We start from the raw sequence: 18,297 nt of genomic DNA, 5'->3' as shown, positions 1-18,297 counted from the left end.
GTGCTGAATCATAGCCAGTCAGAGGAAAAGCAATCCAAACCATGCTTTGGAGAATCGGAGAGTGCAAGACTTTTTTCTCATTTTTGACAGTCTCACTCTGTAGCCCAGGCTACCCTGGAACCAGAGTATGTAGCCCAGGCTGTTTTTGTTGTGGCAAAATTCCTGCCCTACTCTCTCAGATCCTTCTAACTTCTGTAATATATGAGTCACTCTTCAGGAGTCTGATACTGCCTGTCACTGAGGATAGCCTATACTGACATCGAATTTGAGACGATCCTCTAGCCTCGGTCTTTCCAGCGATCCTAGCTCTTTTAAAACCTTTGTTACATTCGATTCATTCACTTCAATTTTATTTCTCCTCACTTGCAACGATGATAGCTGGTTGCTGTGGTGGACAGCTATATTCACAGTTACTCTATAGGAAAAGCCATTCGAACCAGGCCTTGGTGAAGGCCGGGCGGTTTCTCTCTTCTTTCCTGTCAGCAGACACAGGGATCAGCGGCTGGGTCTCACTCGCCCAGCGACCCCAGCCGGCGAGCGACTGGAGGAAAGGTTACCTCAGCCAGGCTCCAGCCCACCGGCCTCAGCGCCTCCCACAAGGCCACACCAGCGCTGGCGCTCTGGTACCGGTGTCAACAGGCGGGGCTGGCCCGTTGTAACCCGAGCTGGTGAGGGGCCTAACACAGCTCCTTTTTCTTCAGACCCGACCAGAAGAGGCGGAGCCTCTGGCTCTCGGCCCGCCTCCCTGGCCCTCCGCCCCGCCTCCTCGGCCCTCTGCCCCACCCTCCTCGGCCTCCGCCCCGCCTCCTCGGCCTCCGCCCCGCCTCCTCGGCCCTCTGCCCCACCCTCCTCGGCCTCCACCCCGCCCTCCCTGGCCCTCGCCCCGCCTCCTCGGCCCTCTGCCCCACCCTCCTCGGCCTCCGCCCCGCCCTCCTCGGCCCTCTGCCCCACCCTCCTCGGCCTCCGCCCCGCCCTCCTCGGCCCTCTGCCCCACCCTCCTCGGCCCTCCGCCCCGCCTCCTCGGCCCTCCGCCCCGCCCTCCTCGGCCTCCGCCCCGCCCTCCTCGGCCTCCGCCCCGCCTCCTCGGCCCCCCAACCACGCCTCCCAGACCTCGTCCTCCCCGCCCTGGAGCGGCCTCCCTGGCTGGCTCGCGCTCGCGGCCCTCATCCCGCCCCTGTGCAGGCTCCGCGTCCCTTTGGTCCCGCCCTCCCTCCTCCGCCCTTCCTCCTCTGCGCCTCTGCGCACCGCCCTCCCTGCCCGGCCAGGCCGGCGTGCGCCCTCCCCGCGCGTCTCTCCGCCGGCTCAGCCCTCCGCGCGCCGTCCTGCGGCCCGGCCTCCTCAGCCCCGGCCCGCCGCTCGCCCTCTGCCTCCGCTCGCCGCGGCCGCCTCAGCCGCCGCCTCAGCCCGGGCGGACCGGGCCTCAGCCGCGGGCCGTGCACCGGGACGGCGAGGACGGGCTGCGAGCGCAGTAAGTACAACTTTCCCGGCCCGCGCCCCCCGCGGCCCCGCTGTCACCCCCGCGCCCTCGCCCCGCCGCCCGAAAGTTGGCCCTGCCCGGGGTCGCCTCCTTCCCGGTGTCCTTGGCGAGCGACTTTAGAGGCCACTTTTGTGGGCGAGGGGAATGCGCGGCCGGCCCTCTCCCTCTCCAGATGGAAATCGGATGCTCGCCCGGAGGGAGAGCTTCCCCTCTGGAAAAGGAAAAGTGGCGGTTGGAAGGCTTCTGCATTCTGTCTGCACCGTGGCCGCCCTGCGTCCTCGCCCAGCCTCCCGGGTGGCCAGCCCCTCCGGGAAAGCGAGTCGCCCGGAGGCGGCTTGCAAAGTTGGCTGCGTCCTGCACCCCGAAACTTGCAGAGGGCAATCGCGGGGAGACTCAACTTTAAGGGTCGGGGGCTTGGCGTGCGAGGCCGCTGCGGCCCGGCGGTGGGCGGCTGAGACTGGCTTGGGGCTGGGTTGCTCGGCTCAGCATCGCCGAGCTGCCCGGGGTTCCAGAACCACTACTAGCCCAGCATCTCGAGCCCTTCGATCCTAGGTAGGGTTTAATCGCAGTCAGTACTGGTCCTAATCTTTGGAGGCACAGGAGGAAATATGCAGGACACGTTTCCTAGCTGACTCCAGCTTGTCGGGTCAGCTCTGCCAACACATCAAAGCCTTGCGTTAAAAAAAATAAATAAAATAAAAATAACCTCCCCCGACCCGCTGACAGCAGGGACAGACACTTAGCTACTTGACTGTAGATTGGGGCTCAGCCATTTTCCATGAAATATATTTCGTCCCAGGGAAGTATCTTAAATATGTAGTAATCTCTACGTTTCTGCCCAGTTTTGGGATGGATGTATGTGGGGGATGGAGGGGGGTGGGAGGGTGGGGGTGTAGGTAGTTTTTCTTTCCTCTTTAGGAGTCTTTAATCCGTGGTTGCCAGGGGTTGTGACCCTATCAAGGAGGCACAGAAAGCCGGCACCGTTCCTGTTTTGATTTTTAAACCCGAAAAACCCTTTGCTTGAGGCAGTGGGGAATGTCAGCCTATTGCAGGGAGAGGCGTTGGTAAACACAGGGCTCGGGACAACTGCGCTATCAGTTTGGGAAGTGGTTCGTGCTTCATCCTCCAGTGGTCGTGTTAATGGTTCTTGTGACCGAATACATTTCCTCGGAGAACTTCCCCCAAACCTCGAGATTACACATGACCAGTACTCCGTTTAAGAAGACTGGGTACGGCTTGAGGATTCTTCTATTGAATGATCAGATTCAACACAGCATAATTTGCAGTGTAGACAATTAAATCTTTTCAAAAAAAAAATCTCCTAATCATTTATCCCTCCCTTTAAGAGTCTCAAGATGGTACTTCCCATACCGGACTCAACTGGCCATACGGGACTGAGATCTTTGTAGCCCCGTTTCTGGGCTTACAGGAGCTTTGGGGGACAGTAGAGAGCCTAGAGCCAAGTCACAGGACTGACTGCAGACAGGAAAGGTAGAAACACACAGTTCCAGAGGTGCCCATGCCATTCCCGGGGCCACACTTTGCATTTTTTTAAGAGCTGTTTGGAAATTGCAGATTTGGCATCCTACAGGGTTGTTGTGTCGTTTTTCTTCCCATTTTTGTCTTTATAGTGTTTAAGCTTGTGGCTTTTACAATCATAGTGCTCACTTCTGCAGCTGTTGTATTCAGTGGCGTGTGTTAGGGCTTGACCCGAGTGCCTAGCATTCTGAGAAATGGTTAATTTCTTAAGAAAAGCTCTCCTGTTTCTGATTGGACCTCCTATTGTCTCATAATTTGGGAGTAAAACTGTTGTTTACTGCAGTATATCTTTGTTCTTTTTGTTGTAATTAATTTTGGCAGAGTGGCTTTGTCCATTTACAAAATGTTGAAGCCCCAGAGAATTTGCAAGTGTTCAAAACTTGGCAAAGTTCATTCTAGGTGGAGGTGGACTGGGGTTGAGATGTGGATAGGAAACATTAGGAATTGTAAACACAGGATTCAAGTTAAAAAGTAATGTATCAACTACTATCTCTTCTTGGATGTTACTTTGTTCCCATCCTAAATACTCTAATGTAGACATAGTACCTGGTGTTCTATAGGCTTGGGAGGGATGCCTTGTAACAGCTAGCTAGGCTTGTCAGCATCTAGGGAGCTAAGAATGGCCCCGTTCTCTAGCTCTAAATTCACTGCCTTTAAAATGGAGATACTAAAGCTAGGACGGACAGGCACCTCAGCTGTGCCTGGCACGTCTTTGTCTACAATGGCAGCATCTCTCATTTCCCCAGAACTTGACCTGTGCCATCCAGACTTGCAAACTCTTCCTTGCCTGTTCTGAACTCACCTATCCAAGCAAGGTGTCTAGCTCCCTCTGGACTCTCCTCTGCCCGTCAGCCCTCCCAAACAGTTGAGCACCAGTCTCTGCCATGTTGTCAGTTAGTTCAAGCCACTCTGACCCTGAAGTCTGCCCATATCCTTTGCCCCTTCCTGCTTGTTTTCTTGCCAATAGCCTGAAAAAGAAAGTCACTTTTTCTTCAGGCCTTTGAGATTCCAAAGAATCCTTGCAGTAAGGTACAGAGTCCCCAGCAGGCCTTCCTGTCCTGTGTCTTAAGGCCCCAGCCCCTTACCCACGTCTCCCAGCATGTAGACCAGTTCTCCAAGCATACTGGCCTCAGGGCCATTAATTATCCAGCTCCTGAATAACTTCTCATCTTTGAGTACTAGCTCCAGAATTCTTTCTTATGGAAGTCTTCTCTGAGAAGGCTACCGTTTTCACATTTGTTAGACCCACAAGGACAATCATCCTTAATTTTCCACAATTTATAATTATACTGTATTTTATTTAATTATACTGTTTCTTCTCCCTTATGGGCGATAGTGCCCGATTTACTCTCCAGTCCCCGGTGTGCATAACGGAGCTCAGTATAAAGTGGTTCAGTGTCTACTTTTCGTGTCCCACTCTGTGATTTTATAAGTGCAGCATTAGAACAACTATGTTTTATTGCATGAACTCTGCTGTGCCTGATGTTTTACAGTGGGACATGGTTGTGAGTCAGACCGATGATGGGACTGCTCAGTGCCAGATGTCCAAGGAGGTTGGGGAAGCTGCCGCAGGCAAAGAAGGGCAAGGTCTAAGGATGCCCACTAGTGCCCCGGCAGAGTGTGACTTTTATCACCAGATGCCATCTGCACCGATGACTGCAGAGAGGAGCCACCTAGAGGTGGGGACGTTCTTTTTCCTTCTCACTAAAACTTTTTTTTTTTTTTTTTTTTTTTTTAGCAAAAGTAGGCATGATCTTCCACAGCCAGGGAAGCTTAGAGCATTGTCGGCTGTTTCTGTCCGTCATTACCACACATAAAATCCTGCGTCTCTGTGACGTCTCGGCTGCTCGCGCTGCAGGAGCTGGTGTTTTGACAGTCCTCCTTCTGGTCCTTGACTTCTTCCTAAGTCAGTTACTCCTCGCTCTTAGAGCACACGTGACCCAGCTTCTTTCTTGCTGGTCAGGGAATGCACCAAGGACTTTGGACCCGTTGCTGTCCTCAGAAGGGAGTCCTCCTCTGTGGGGAGATGGCGGATACTCCTGTGGCATGGCTGGTCCCATGCTGGATGTAGCCAGGAAGAGCTGCTTAGGTCTTCAGGCCTTCATTTTATTCAGGGAAACCGCCCCCCTTCTCTCTTCTTCCCACTGAAGATAGGGCTATGCCTTCTGTAGGACCTCATGCTTTACAGAGACTCAGACTTCCCTGCATGAAAGAATAGGAGTGGTTTTGGAGGGGTCTGGCATGGGACTTGCTTTGCGCAGGACCTCTGTGCCCCAGGACATTTGCATCACCACTGTAGACATTATTGTGGTTGGGCACCCTTGTAATTTTTGGTCTCTTAGGTATATATGCTACTGGCTACCTAGAACTTAGTTGCCTGGAGTGTCTTGGCACTGGTACCATTTATTACCTTTTATTTCCCCACCCTAATGTCAGAAACAGGTTGGCTTTAGTTGTTTGTATAGGTTATACACTCAGGTTTTATCATCAAGCTACAATGTATTTACTTTTAGAGCTGTCCAGGTTTTATGCATTGTAGCTTGCTTTCAGTAAGCACCCAGTTTTTACTCCCTGTTTCAGAAAAAAAAAAGATATGGATATATGCTGTCAGAAGAGGGAAATCGTAATCATTTTCTTCCATATTTTATTCATGGAGATGTTTACATTGTCTTTCTTGTTGAATATCATTGGCTTTTGAGTGCTAAATCAAATTTACCATTAAGTGTAGTAATTTTATTATTGAAAACCAGCTAAAATAAAATGATCCTTTCAAATGTAAATACATGTAAAAAATTAGACTCCCTTTATTAGATAGACATTAGTCAGAAAAGTAAAGTAAAAATTTCTTATTTTTCCTTAATCTGGTTGAATACATTTCTAATATCTGCAGCTCTGTAATAGAAATACCATTTGGGAATAAGTTAGGCATGGTAGTGTTGAACTCTTTGTGAGTGTAAGGTCTGATGGGAATCCTCGCCCTCCTGAGCTGGGCTCCCTGAACTGTCTTGCGGCCTTATGTTTTACTCAGATAAAATTGTAGTGAACTAAGCTGCGTGTGCCTGACTGCAGGCTGACAGGCTTGGGTCTATGAAGCCCTCGCCCCCGCCAGCACAAGAGGCCCAAGTGTCTCAGCTCTCTGAGGGTGACACTGCCCCAGCCTCCCCTTCAAAGCTTCCCTCTGCTCTGTCCCTGTAGAAGCCTGACTCTTCTAGAATCTGAGCACAGTGGAATCATTACTGTCTTGTCTGACTCTGCTGGTATTTGTGGCAGTGGGGCTGGGGCGTAGCTCAGTTGGTAGAGAGCTTCTTGCCTCCATGCACAAAGCCCTGGCTCAGTCTCCAGCACCCTTTATAGGCCGGATGACCAGAAGTTCAAGGTCACCCTCCATTGCTTGTGAGTTTCAGGGCAGCCTGGGACGCCGAGGGCAGTTCTCAAAAACAAACATTCCACATGCCTGCCTGCTGTTTAACTGTATCTCCACTCGGGAATCTGTTGATGGACTTCTGAACCCCTGCCTTTGGTTGTGAGCTTAGCTTTTAAAGAAAGTGCCAAAGTATTTCTAGGCACACTCTACCATTTTACATTTGCTTTGCTTCTGCTTTGCAGTGTTTGCCTGGCCTTGAACTGACCTTCCGGCCTCTACCTCCAGAGCTGGGGGTTGGGGGCTAGAGGAGGGGCTGGTGGGGTGGCTAGGGGAGGGGTTGGGGGTGTTTATGTGCACCACCATTGCACCTTCTATATGTGAACACACTCATGTGTGCTTGCTGCACATGGTGTAACCCGTCTCTCTTTATTAAGAGTCCAGGTGTCCAATGGTCTGTTTCATTTGACTTGTCTAATGATTGATGCTGGACATCTCTAAATTCACTTTTATTTTATAATAAAATAAAAGTGTGGGTGTTTTGCTGGCTCGTGTGTCTGCGCATGCCTGGTGTCCTCTGAGGCCCAAAGAGGCTGTTGGGTCCCCTGAGACTAGAGTTACAGATGGTTTTGAGACACTGTATGGGTGCTGGGAATTGAACCCTGGTCTTTTGTGAGAGCAAAAATTAATCTTAACTGCTGAGGCATCTTTTCAGCCCTGTTCACATTCTTAGCTGGGTTTTTAGAGTGAATTTTGAGAGTTTTGTGTATTTGGGCACAGTTACTCATCAAATAGATTTTTCTGCCAAAGTGTCCGAGGCCTGCCTTTGACTCTGTGCATGGGACTTTCTAAGAGAGTTCTACATTTCAGTGAAATCTATCCTATGGGTTTTTTTTCTTTTTATTGGTGGTACTCCTACAATGTGGTACTCAAAACATCTTTGTTAACCCAAAGCCATAACTATATTTTCCCACGTTTTCTCCTGAAAGTGTTATAGCACCAGGTCTTAGACCCATGATCTATTTCAAGTTAAGTTTTACACAATGTGCATTATGGGTCATTTTCCACATATAGAAATTCAGTTGCTCTCACATTGTTTATTACAGTACTTTTGCCTGATAAATTCTCCCCTGCCCCATCTCTAGTCTTGTTAGTCAGTGGCTAGTCAGCTGAATGGAAGCTAAGTCCAGTTCTTGATTATATGTCTGGGGCATGTTTAGTGATGCTTTTGGTCTTTTTACTGTGACATATGGAAACCTTCCTTTCTCAAAGCTTCCTTTATTATTTTTGAGTTGTTGTGAGGTGAGAAGCTGTTGTCACAATGATGTAGTCACAGCAAGTCACAGACCTTGTTATTTCTTGTCAGTCAAAGTCCCCACTGCTGTCTTCCATCCTAAGTCGCTGCCTTCGGTTTTGCTTTTTTCTAGTTTTATCTTTCCTTTCCTCTGCTGTATTTTACTGAACTCAAAGTAGCTGTTAGAGTGTCCACTTCAGCTGGAAGCCCAGGGCAGGGCTAGAGAGATGGCTCAGCTGTTTAGAGGCCCTGTGCCTTCCCAGAGGACCCAAGTTTAGCTTCAGGAGGGACTTGAGAATCACACACAGTGGGGTACCTAGGCCTGTAAAGGCTTGGTCAGCCCACATTCCCCCAGCCTTTGGCAGCCGTCCCAGTCTGACCTTTTAGCTAGCACCATGCTGCCCACCTGTGGTCCAAAGGCAGGTGGGTCTTGGAGTTTGAGGCTTCCCCTCCCCTTTCCTCCCTCCCTCCCTCTCCTCTCTGCCTCTCTCTCTCAAGGAAAGAAAGTTTTTATTCAGAACAAATCTTAATGATTCATTTTACACTCTAAGCCACAAGGAAAGTCCCACAGCAAAGAGAAGACTACAAACTGAAATGAAGCTGTTTAGCGTCTTTCCCTGTGATCTGAAACACTGAATTGACCCAGGCCCTGTCTTGGCCTCTTTTCCCCAAGACATTCTCTAGTTTACAGCTCGCTCATTCTGGATTAAAACCACCTTTCTCCTGAGGGTCAGAGATGAAAGATCAGGGATGAGAGTCTCTAGGGTCCCGAGTGGCCGAGGCAGAGGAGAGAATGTAAATGTCTGGGTAAGTCTCTTTACTGAGGGGAACCGGTTCTCACTGGTGACAGTGACAGTGGAAGAAAGGAGTCTTTTACACGTTTGTGAATGTTTTAGCCTGTGGTCGCTGTAGGCAGCGGGCAGCCCACGGGCTCTCTGAGTTCCTCTCAGGATGCCTGCTCATGGGCCTTTTCTCTGTTTCTGCATGCCTGAGAAGTGCACAGCTTATCTGGCTCTAAAGTCAACCCAAGAGGAACGGCCTCTGCACTACGTTGCTTCTGCTCGAACATTCAAACATGGCTGTTCTTCCCTATCTGTTCCTCCAGAGCTCTCCAGAGTCCCAGCTCCCACATGGCAGGCCTCCAGGACTGGTGTGGCCACTCCTTCCTTAGTTCCTACCTAGGGCTACGGCACACCGTGCATCGAGTTCATTCTTCCTTGTCTCTGTCACCCCACTCTGACTGCCTTGTTCATAGCATAAGTGTCCTTCGCCTTCCCCCATGGCCCGGATTTATCGTCTCTCAGACAGACAGTGGCCACTTACCCGGGCTCCTTATATGACATTGCCCTGCATGCGTTGCTGGCTCAGGTGAAGACTGTTGGTGTCTGCAGGGCTAATTCAAACCCCGGGATGTAAGTAGGACTTAAGCCAGGGTATTTACTGCTACCTCTGCAACAGTAACTCTGGTGTGCTTTGTAGAGAGCACAACCCACATGACTGGTACCAAGTCCCCTTGCTCATCACAGTGTCCTTCAGCTGAGGACAGAGAGAGCAAGGGGCCTGACTGGTAAGAAGAGCAAGGGCCTTGGGGACCTGTGACGTGGGCAGCTCCTCACCTGCTGTCCCCGGTCAGAACTTTCAGGGATCATTTCTGTAGGTTGTCACCTAGGACCTGACTCTGGTCTTGCTTGTACACTAGGCTCTAGTCTCCTGCCCTAGCATGAGGTGACTGTCCTGCCTTCTTGCTTCATCTGTCCTCCCGTGCCTCATCCATCCTGTGTGCCTAATAGCTGGAGCAGGACCAAATCAAGGTGTCTTGTGGTAATGGCTGATAAGACGCAGTTTGTTCATGGGAATAAGAGGTTCAGCCCCTCTTCCATGGAGTAGCTTTAAAACCAGCCCGACGGTGCTTGTCCCTTGTAGAGGTGCTCAGTTCCCTGGGAGCTAGTCTTTTCTCTACGTGGGCATGCCTACCTCTCTATTGCCTTGTGTGGTAATTTTGGAGCACTCCACTTCAAACAGGTGAGCTTCTGAGGGGCTCCTCTTGGCTCATTTGTTCCTGAGTTCAAAGGGACTAAGCAGGCTGTGAGCTCGCTCGCAGTCCCCTGTTGCAGTTCAAGGAGTGTAAGTAGGCTCTTTGAAGCTGCACAGCCAGCAATGCCCTTGCTGTGGGTGTTCTGTGAGGTATCTTTTTCAAAAGTGGAGCAGCTTTGTCTGCATGAAAGTCTCTTGAGACCAGAGGCTTCTTCATAATATTTTGTGGCCTTGCAGAACCCCTAAGTGACCCTGATGTCCAGGTTCACCCCTGGCCATGATTCAAGGGCTTTGGTGTGTTCATCAGTAGCCAGCCTTTCAGATCTCAGGCAGTTTCCTGGCCCCTGAACTCACGTGGACCAGTTTGGCAATGCCATGTAGATTGATGTTAATGTGATATACATGATTGGACAGTGGAGAGGCAGAAAAGGTAGAAAAACGAAAGAGGAGGCAGAAAGAAAAGAAAAATTAAGGTGGAGCTGGAGAAAACAGACCTAGATCCTGGTGGCCATGATTGGCGATAGGTAGATATGAATATTTTTAAGGGATTTTATGGTCTTTTTTATCTCTTATAGAAGGGCAGTTTGTATCTTTTTCCATTGGATGTAATCTTATTGTGTAGAGGGTTTGTGGATTGAGAATTTAATATCTAAACCCACCATGAAAGGCTTTGGAGTCATGTTTGCGCCAGGCGGTGGGGTAAAGAAATGCATGGGGTTGGGGGGTCGTATCCACCAGGGACAGAGTCAGCAGGGTGGGTGGAGTGAACCGCCTGGGAAAGGAGCCAGTTTGCTCGGCTCCATACTAAAGCAGTGTCCGAGAAGTAAGACCGCGGGGGCCCGATAAAGAGGTAAGCCTTTCATTTTAATATTTACTGCAACAGAGCCATCCCACAGATTTAAAAAGAGCAAATTTCTGAGTCGCTCCTTCTGTCCCTTGGTTCATCATCCCCGACCCTGGAACGGTGAGGGTCTAGGTGAGGGGGTGAAGAAGCAGAAGTCTTTCACTGTGCAGCCGCATTCAATCTCTTTCTCTGCAGCCACACTGTACCGTACTTGAACAGTACCATGATCTTCATGCTCAGAGATGATGGACTAGCAGTATTGGTAAAACACTTAGTGTTTTTGGCAGCAGGCATAGACTGTAAGCATGAAGCACCACACAGGAGTTTTCTATGCTCCCAGAGTAGCATTGCTGTCTGCAGCTGAGATGGGAACACTCAGGAGTGAGGCTTCCCAGGCTGGTTCATGCAGTCTTCCCTGCAAGTACACCATGGGGCTTCTAGAAAGCATCATCCAGCCATGCTGGATATCTGCTGGATACACATGTAGCCCGCAACTGTTTTTCCTTGGATTCTTGGTGTAGTTGTCTGTTGAATGGATTCACTGTCTTGTCTCAAGCAGAACATGAAGCAAGTGCCAGATCAGGAAAAAGGAAACCATCAGCGTTTGCCCAACCCCAGGCTTCAGCTTCTTAGGTGTCCCATTGTACTGACCAGTTTTATGTTCTCATAAAAATCTTACCGGCACTCCTTAGTGCCTGATTGATCACTCAGGGCCACGCGACATGCTCAAGTGTGATTATAGGTTGCACGGTCATGTTATTGGTGACTTTGAGTCCTGTTCCTTTATTGTTTATTTTCCGGTTTTTTCTGTGATGAATGTATATTTTATAACTGAAGAAAGGTACTGTTTGTGGGACTGTTTTATTGGTTGGTTGGTTGTATTTATTTTTATGTGCTTGGAATTGAACCTAGGGCCTCCGGAATGATAAACATGTTCTCTTCCACCCTATTATATTCCCAGAAGAGACACAGGCAAGTTTATACATGCTTGAAAAGGCACTTGCCAATTAGACTAGACCATGGGACATAGGAAAGGGAATGAGCAAACAGGGCCATACCAAAACCGATGTGCCTGTGGCACATGTCTGTGGGGGTCAGAGGACAAGATTCGCTCTTGTTGGTTTAGTCTGTCATGGGACCGACCCTTTGATCCCCAGATTCGTTTATTCCTCGGTCAGTTAAATACAATGTTATCTTCCAAGTAAACTGACTGAGGATTAATCTCAGGTAATGAGTCTGAGTTAAACTGTTCTCTGTGAGGCCTGAACTTCATTTGAAAATCAGTGTTCCTCAGTGTGGCTACTGGAGGGGAAGCGTGACCTGTTAGGACTTGAAAGGTTCACATGCCTCCTTACAGTATTTGTTGATCACACACACACACACACACACACACACACACACACACACACACACACACACACACACACACACGGATGGTATGTATGAAGAGGTGAAGTCTGGGAGGTGCAGTTGTGAAGGCAGATCCCTTATGCTCTTACACAAGAGTTAACTATCTAACTATAAGACAGGAATCTAGTTCCCGAGTCTTCTATGGTGTGAGGACATGGCACTGGAGAACCCCTGAGAGCCGGGACATAGGTTTCTACCTGACCTCCAGGACACCTCTAGAACCTCGGAAATACCGAGTTCTGTTGTTTATAAGCCAGCAACCTATAGTGTTTCCCCATAGGAGCCCTTCGGGAGTAAAACAGAGCCTGTCTTCCATTGGCTCAGCTTCTTCTCTGAATGAAGGTGGGGAAAGGCATCATCTGAAAGTGAAACCACGTGATTTCAAGGTCTGCACTGGAACAAAACAAAAGATTTGGGACCAGCGGCTCCTGAGGCAGCAAAAACCCTCCTGCTAAGCATGACCTTCAGTGTGCAAGCCTCAGATTTACTGCTTTGTCCCGGCCACTGGCCACTGGGCAACTGGGCCACTTGTAAACTGTTTCCCCTGATGGTACAGGTGGGAAGGTGAGCAGCAGGAAGAAGAAGGAGGGAGGCACATTGACAGCCACAGGGCAAGCACCTGTTTGAAGGAAGCCTGAGGTAGGCTGTAGTGATTTGTAATGTCTTCTGTGAAGCGTTTTCCCAAGAAGAGGTTTAAATGTAGTCCATATGTCAAAAAGAGGGGACTGTCCCCACACTTATACTTCATGAGGTCAGCGCCCAGATGGAGGACACAATCTGTGAAGCTCACATTGATTCTAAAGTGACCCTTACTTCCCTAGTGTGAAGTCCATGTGTGTAGAAGGCACAGCTTCTCTCTGGGCCTGCTCTGTACCCTGCCTGCCCCTGCCAGATAGTACAGGTAAGCTCAGGGACAGGCTCTTCATGTGTCCACTGGTGTTGGTGAATTGGACAGTGCTGTGGCTCATCATAGGTCCACTCAGCATCTCTGAGTGCTGTAATGACCCTTCTTATCTCCCAAGTGCAATTGGAGGAGGGGCCAGGCATCCTAGCAATCCCAGGATCTTGGAGCCACACCTAAATGCTTCTGGGAAGATAAGGTAGCCTGAGAGAAACTGAGAGTTCCCTTAGTTTTAAAATGAAAAGTTTAAAAACAAAAATCTTCCGAAGCTAGGCCTGATGGGAGAAGTCTGGGAGGAGTCACATCTAAGTAGACCTGCAGAGTAGAGGCACAGTGTTCAGAGATCATGGTCCCTGGAAAACTACCGGCGCCTGTGTTCTCTGGTTCCATGCACTGTACCTTGGGGCCAGGAAGAGTGGCAGGCTCAGGGTGAGGTGTAAAATTCCAGCCCTGGGGTAAAGGATAGCCTCCTAAGCTTTGTTTACCTTTGCTTGCTAGCAAGCTGACTTATGAAATTTCCGCTTGTTCAGATTGTACCCTGAAAAGTGTTGAGACTGAGTTAGAATGAGCTTGACCTCTGAGTGCTGTGCAGTGTTTCAGTACAGAAGGGCTTAGCCGGTTTGTGTTTACTCAACAGACTTTACACTCCCGATGTCGAGGGAGCTCTCTGTGGAGTAGTTGGGTGATGAAGAGAGGAACATCTGCATCTTAGAAAGCTTATCATTTAGCAAAAGCTAAACAAAACCCCTAGGCTGACCTGGGTGTGTGTCCATACAGTGTGCCCTTGTCCAGCCTGGGTGCAGCACGGTGGTAGAGCACCTGCTCAGGTGTCATGTGCAAGGCCCCGGTTCAGCTCGATGAAGTGTATAAGAAATGCTTGAGTGTGTGTCACTCACAAATTAGGAAGTGTCTTAGAAGACAGCATACACCAGATGTTAGAGGAGCAGGAATGTCAGGCAGATGCAGAGGTAGATGATGTAGTGGGAATCAGGACATGGTAGAGGCTGGTCCAGGACACACTCTGCCTCCAGTCTCATCCTTAAGGACATGGAACAGTCCCACCCCCCACCCCAACCTGCCTCTAATCTTACCTGGAGTGCTTATCATTGAGAGTTTTTTTTCTGTCATTTCCACTTTCTTAACTTATTTCCCCAACTCTGAGTGCCAGCTCTGATTATTGATCTAGAAAGTCAAAAATCAGATTACATATGGACACAACACTGGCTGTGTGGAGAATTTTGGGGAGATGGCATAGTAGAGACACTGAGTTTGGGATGATAATGTGAGGGGTGTGGGCTTTGTTGCAAGGCAGCAGGCTTGGCTCAGGCTGTCTGCATTCCCTACCTGCTGTGGTGGCCATACCTCCCCCTCCGACAGCATTCCTGGAAGACCTCTGCAGCAATGCCAGGGAGAGCTGTGGTTTCCAGAGCTTCGGCTGTTTCCCTGCTTGTTGCTCCCCCTGAGCTGGTTTTTCTCACATGGGTTCCTCAGAGCAGTAGCTCTTTCCCACACTTCTGTCTGCACCTAACTTGGCTCTTACCTTTCACAGGCAATAACCAGAGCTGCTGGTTTGTAGCTCAAAGCTGAAGTGGGCAGGCTACAGTCATCAGCAGTGCATGCTGGAAACCAGAGTGAGAGACTTTCCTTTCCTGGGATCCTTCAGCTGAGCTCCTCAGAGCCTTTCACATGGGTGATTTTCAGTTCTTACCCGTGAACAAGCCCAGCAGCCCCAGTGTGAGAGATATGTGTGTTCCACTTCTGCTGGACCTCACGTGAGTGCTCTGAAAGGACTGAGGTTGTGGCCACACCATGTGAGTGGCTCAGAGAGCAGCAGCCTGGCTTCTGTGGGGTTTGCTCGTGAGCATCTTGTCGGCTACCTTCCCCGTGGGATAGAGGCTCTGGCTCTTAGTAATCAAATAACCCAGGATAGCTGCGCTGCAGACTGGTGACCTTTTCTTTTCTTCAGTCTTGCAGACTGTGTTCCACTGAATGTTAGCAAATTAGGTGTGTTAATTTAGTGAGTTATTTTAGCAGTGTGACTTGCCAATTAAGTGTACAAATTAAAATATGGATATATCAAAAGATGGAGACTCTTCCTTTACAAACATTTTCTGCTCTTTTCAGAAGTTACACAGTTGGTTCTTCACAGATGGTCTGGAAACCATCTGGAGTCTGTACTGACTTTAAAGACAGGACCACTGGCCTCCTGGAGCCCTGGGATTCATGACAAGTGTCACTGTCTACAGTCCAAAGTACTTTAAATTAAGACAAGGGCTCAGCTTTGTGTAGGCTTGGCACCCTGGTGACACTGTTGATCAGAGAGTTGCTCCTCTCAGCCTGGGAGACCTGGGAGTCACAGGTGCCATAGACAATGCAGATGTTTCTGGAGCTAGAAGGAAGGGTTTTGTTTTGTTTTTCAGGACAAGGTTTTTCTGTGCAGCCCTGGCTGTCTTGAAACTTGCTCTGTAGACTAGGCTGGCCTCGAACTCACAGAGATCTGTAAGCCTCTGCCTGCTTAGTGCTGGGATTAAAGGCGTGCACCACCACTGCCCAGTGTGAGGAAGGCGTTTATAGCTAAGGCGCCACCAGAGCTGGAGAGAGAAAGAATCCAGTCAGTATCACAACCGTTTAGCGAAAGCACATTGAGAGAACAGAGAAAAAAAAAAGTGTTGCTTTTAGTTCTGAATGGGGCGTCCCTAGAAAGTGGTTAGAAATAAAGAGTTTGGCCTGCAGTGCAGATAGCCCAGCCATCCTTCAGACACATATGAGCATCATCTGTTGGCTGGTCTCACATACGCGCAGTTGAAGGCCAATAAGCTTGTCCTGGAGCACGTGCGTGGGTGAGAGGAGAATCCAGCAGCAGGAGCGCTAGCAGTTGGCTCAACCAGAAGTCAGAGAGAACGAGAACCCACGACTCCCTAGAAACAGGGAGAAGAGTCTTAGCGTGAAAACGGCCATCCTATCACAGAGGAAAGCAGGAAGATGAGGGCAGGAAGCTTTGGAGATGAGCAAGTTAACACTGATCTTCCCAGGAAAGCAGAAGAGTTCATGTAATGGAGATGATTTTATTTTAAAATATTTTTATTTATGAGTGTGTATGTGTTGTGCACACTTGTGTGTGCATGTGTTTGCATGCTTGTGTGTGCATATGTGTATGCTGTGTATGCTTGTATGTGCACCCTTGAGTATATACATGTGTATGCACGATTATATGTGTACACTTGTGTGTGCGTGCATGTGTACATGTACCCAGTCACCTAATCCGTGGAGCTGGAGTTGGAGGCATTTATGGTTTGCAAATCATGTGGCATTGGTGCTTGGGTCTGATCTCTGGCAGTTATGACTGAGCTCCAAGTGTTGTAACCACTGAGTTTTCTCTCTAGCCCCTGATACTTGTTCAATATATGGTCAATTTATTCATGATAGCATATGAATGGGCTGCCAGGTGCTAATTATCTATATTAAATCACAACAACTTCTCTAAAGCCAGAACCACAAAATTTGTCCAAACCCATAGTGGCTGGCAGAGGTGGGGCAGAGCCAGGATTCCAAGACACGGACAGCTCACCACTATTGGTTTTGAACTGTTCACGATGCAGCTTTTCTGCCCCAGAGCTGGGTAGTGTTCTGGGTACCACAAGAGTGGTGGGCATAGACCATCCTGGAGACCAGGCGACAGCAGATAGGACGTCTTGGTTAACTGTGGTGGGAGGTGAGAAGCCAAAGGGCAGAATGGTAGACAGTTTTTGTTTCCATTGTAAGACAGGAAGGGATTAAGAAAATTCTCTTGGAAAAGGTGACTCCTCGGCTAAGGTTCACAGAGGTAAAAGCAAGATGGTGCCTTAGGAAATGTAGGTATGAAATCTGGGATTCCAACCCTGGGTACTTTATATTTTCATCCTACTTTCTGAAGCCAAGGGAGTCCCAGCCAGTTCACGGTAACAGATTCCTGACTGCGGATGAGCATGTGGCGTGGCTAACTGACCATTGTGCTGTGGCACCTGCAATTATAAGTTCTCTTCAGAGCAGGAAACCAAGACCCCTTCCAGGCTGTATTAAGAAAATGTATGGTAGCAGCTTGCCCATTATCTCAGTTAGCACAACATCTCATTTGAAAAGTAAATGCTGTGATTAGCTGGGGCAGGGCAGTGAAGTCTGCCCATCCCCCGTTTGCCAGCATGTGATGGAGGCAGCTCCAGATCTCAGGGTTCCTTCTGGGTGTTGTTGAGGTTCACCCATTTTGTTTCTGTTGTTGTTGTTGTTGTCATGCTGTTGAGCTTTAGGTTAAATAATTGGACTTAAATAATAGTAAGAACATTGAGTTGACTGAAATATGCCAGGTCACGCTGGGCACTTTTTGTTAGACTTCCACAGATCTACAAGCTTTTGAGGCTTGGGGACATTTTTTTTAAAGCTTCAGAATACGTGCTGAGAACCCAGTGGGAAAGACTGGGTGAGGAAATGAGTCTGGATTATGAGGAGAAGCACAGAGCCGTGTCCAGGTCTACAAGAGGAAGCAGGCTCCTTCAGAACATCTGCCTCACTGGACCTCCGTGAGAAAGGGACCTGCGACTCAGAAGCATGTTAACATCATATAGAGAAAGCATATAACTTACCGTCCGGACGGACGGCCCTGCTGGGCCAGACAGCAGGAGTAGACCTGGACTTGCCTCTCTGCTTCTCCTCATAATCCAGACTGATTTCCTCAGGGCCATTTTGACCATCCCTGAATGATCTTTGCTATTACTGCCAGCACCACTGAATCTTGGTTATTTTGGAGGCATGATTTTCAAAGCCATCCTCTGGTAACTATAGCTTCTGGTTATGTCTCCTGCTTTGATCTGTGGGCACCATGGCAACCCTAGTTTCAATGATATACAGGAAAATTCTTTGCGAGCATCCATAATGACCCCGCCCCCCTCTCTTGAGACAGGGTCTCTTTATGCAGCTCTGACTCTCCTGGACCTCACTATTTAGACCAGGCTGGTTTTGAACTCACAGAGATTCACCTGCTTTTGCCCCATCTAGTGCTGGGATTAAAGGTGTACACCGTAACAATTGGCTTAACACTGGTTTTTAAAAAAACAGTTCATGGCTAGTACCTTTTATTATAAGAAAATGAAAGTAGCAGGTACCACTTTGTACAAGTATCCACTGTTTTGGAAGGGGAAGAACCATCTTTTAAAATGATAAGCTGGATCATGTGTTTTGTGTCTTTTCCATTTTGTAATAAAAATAGGGAAAGCAGGGGGAGTCTTGAACAAGAATGTGTGTAGATTGTGATGGTTTGAATATGCTTGCTCTGGGGAATGGCACTATTAGGAGGTGTAGCCCTGTTGGAGTAGGTGTGTCACTGTGGGCATGGGCTTTAAGACCCTCACCCTAGCTGCCTAGAAGTCAGTATTCTGCTAGCAGCCTTCAGATGAAGATGTAGAAC

At 49.0% G+C, this 18,297-nt stretch overlaps 1 protein-coding gene across 2 annotated transcripts in view; it reads left to right on the top strand.

Annotated features, from left to right (window-relative positions):
• The first annotated feature begins 1,264 nt into the window (after positions 1 to 1,264).
• Positions 1,265 to 18,297, top strand: part of RASSF8 (Ras association domain family member 8) — a 60,439-nt gene continuing 43,406 nt past the window's right edge. For both annotated transcript variants that reach the window (XM_080913894.1, XM_080913895.1), the window contains exon 1: positions 1,265 to 1,468. The gene's annotated coding sequence lies outside the window, so the exon portion shown is untranslated. The remainder of the gene's footprint in view (positions 1,469 to 18,297) is intronic.

The sequence above is a fragment of the Micromys minutus genome, assembly GCF_963924665.1.
Source record: "Micromys minutus genome assembly, chromosome: 3".
In the NCBI taxonomy this organism is placed as follows: Eukaryota; Metazoa; Chordata; class Mammalia; order Rodentia; family Muridae; genus Micromys; species Micromys minutus.
The sequence above is the reverse complement of the archived record's forward strand: the minus strand, read 5'-3'. Positions and strand labels throughout refer to the sequence as shown.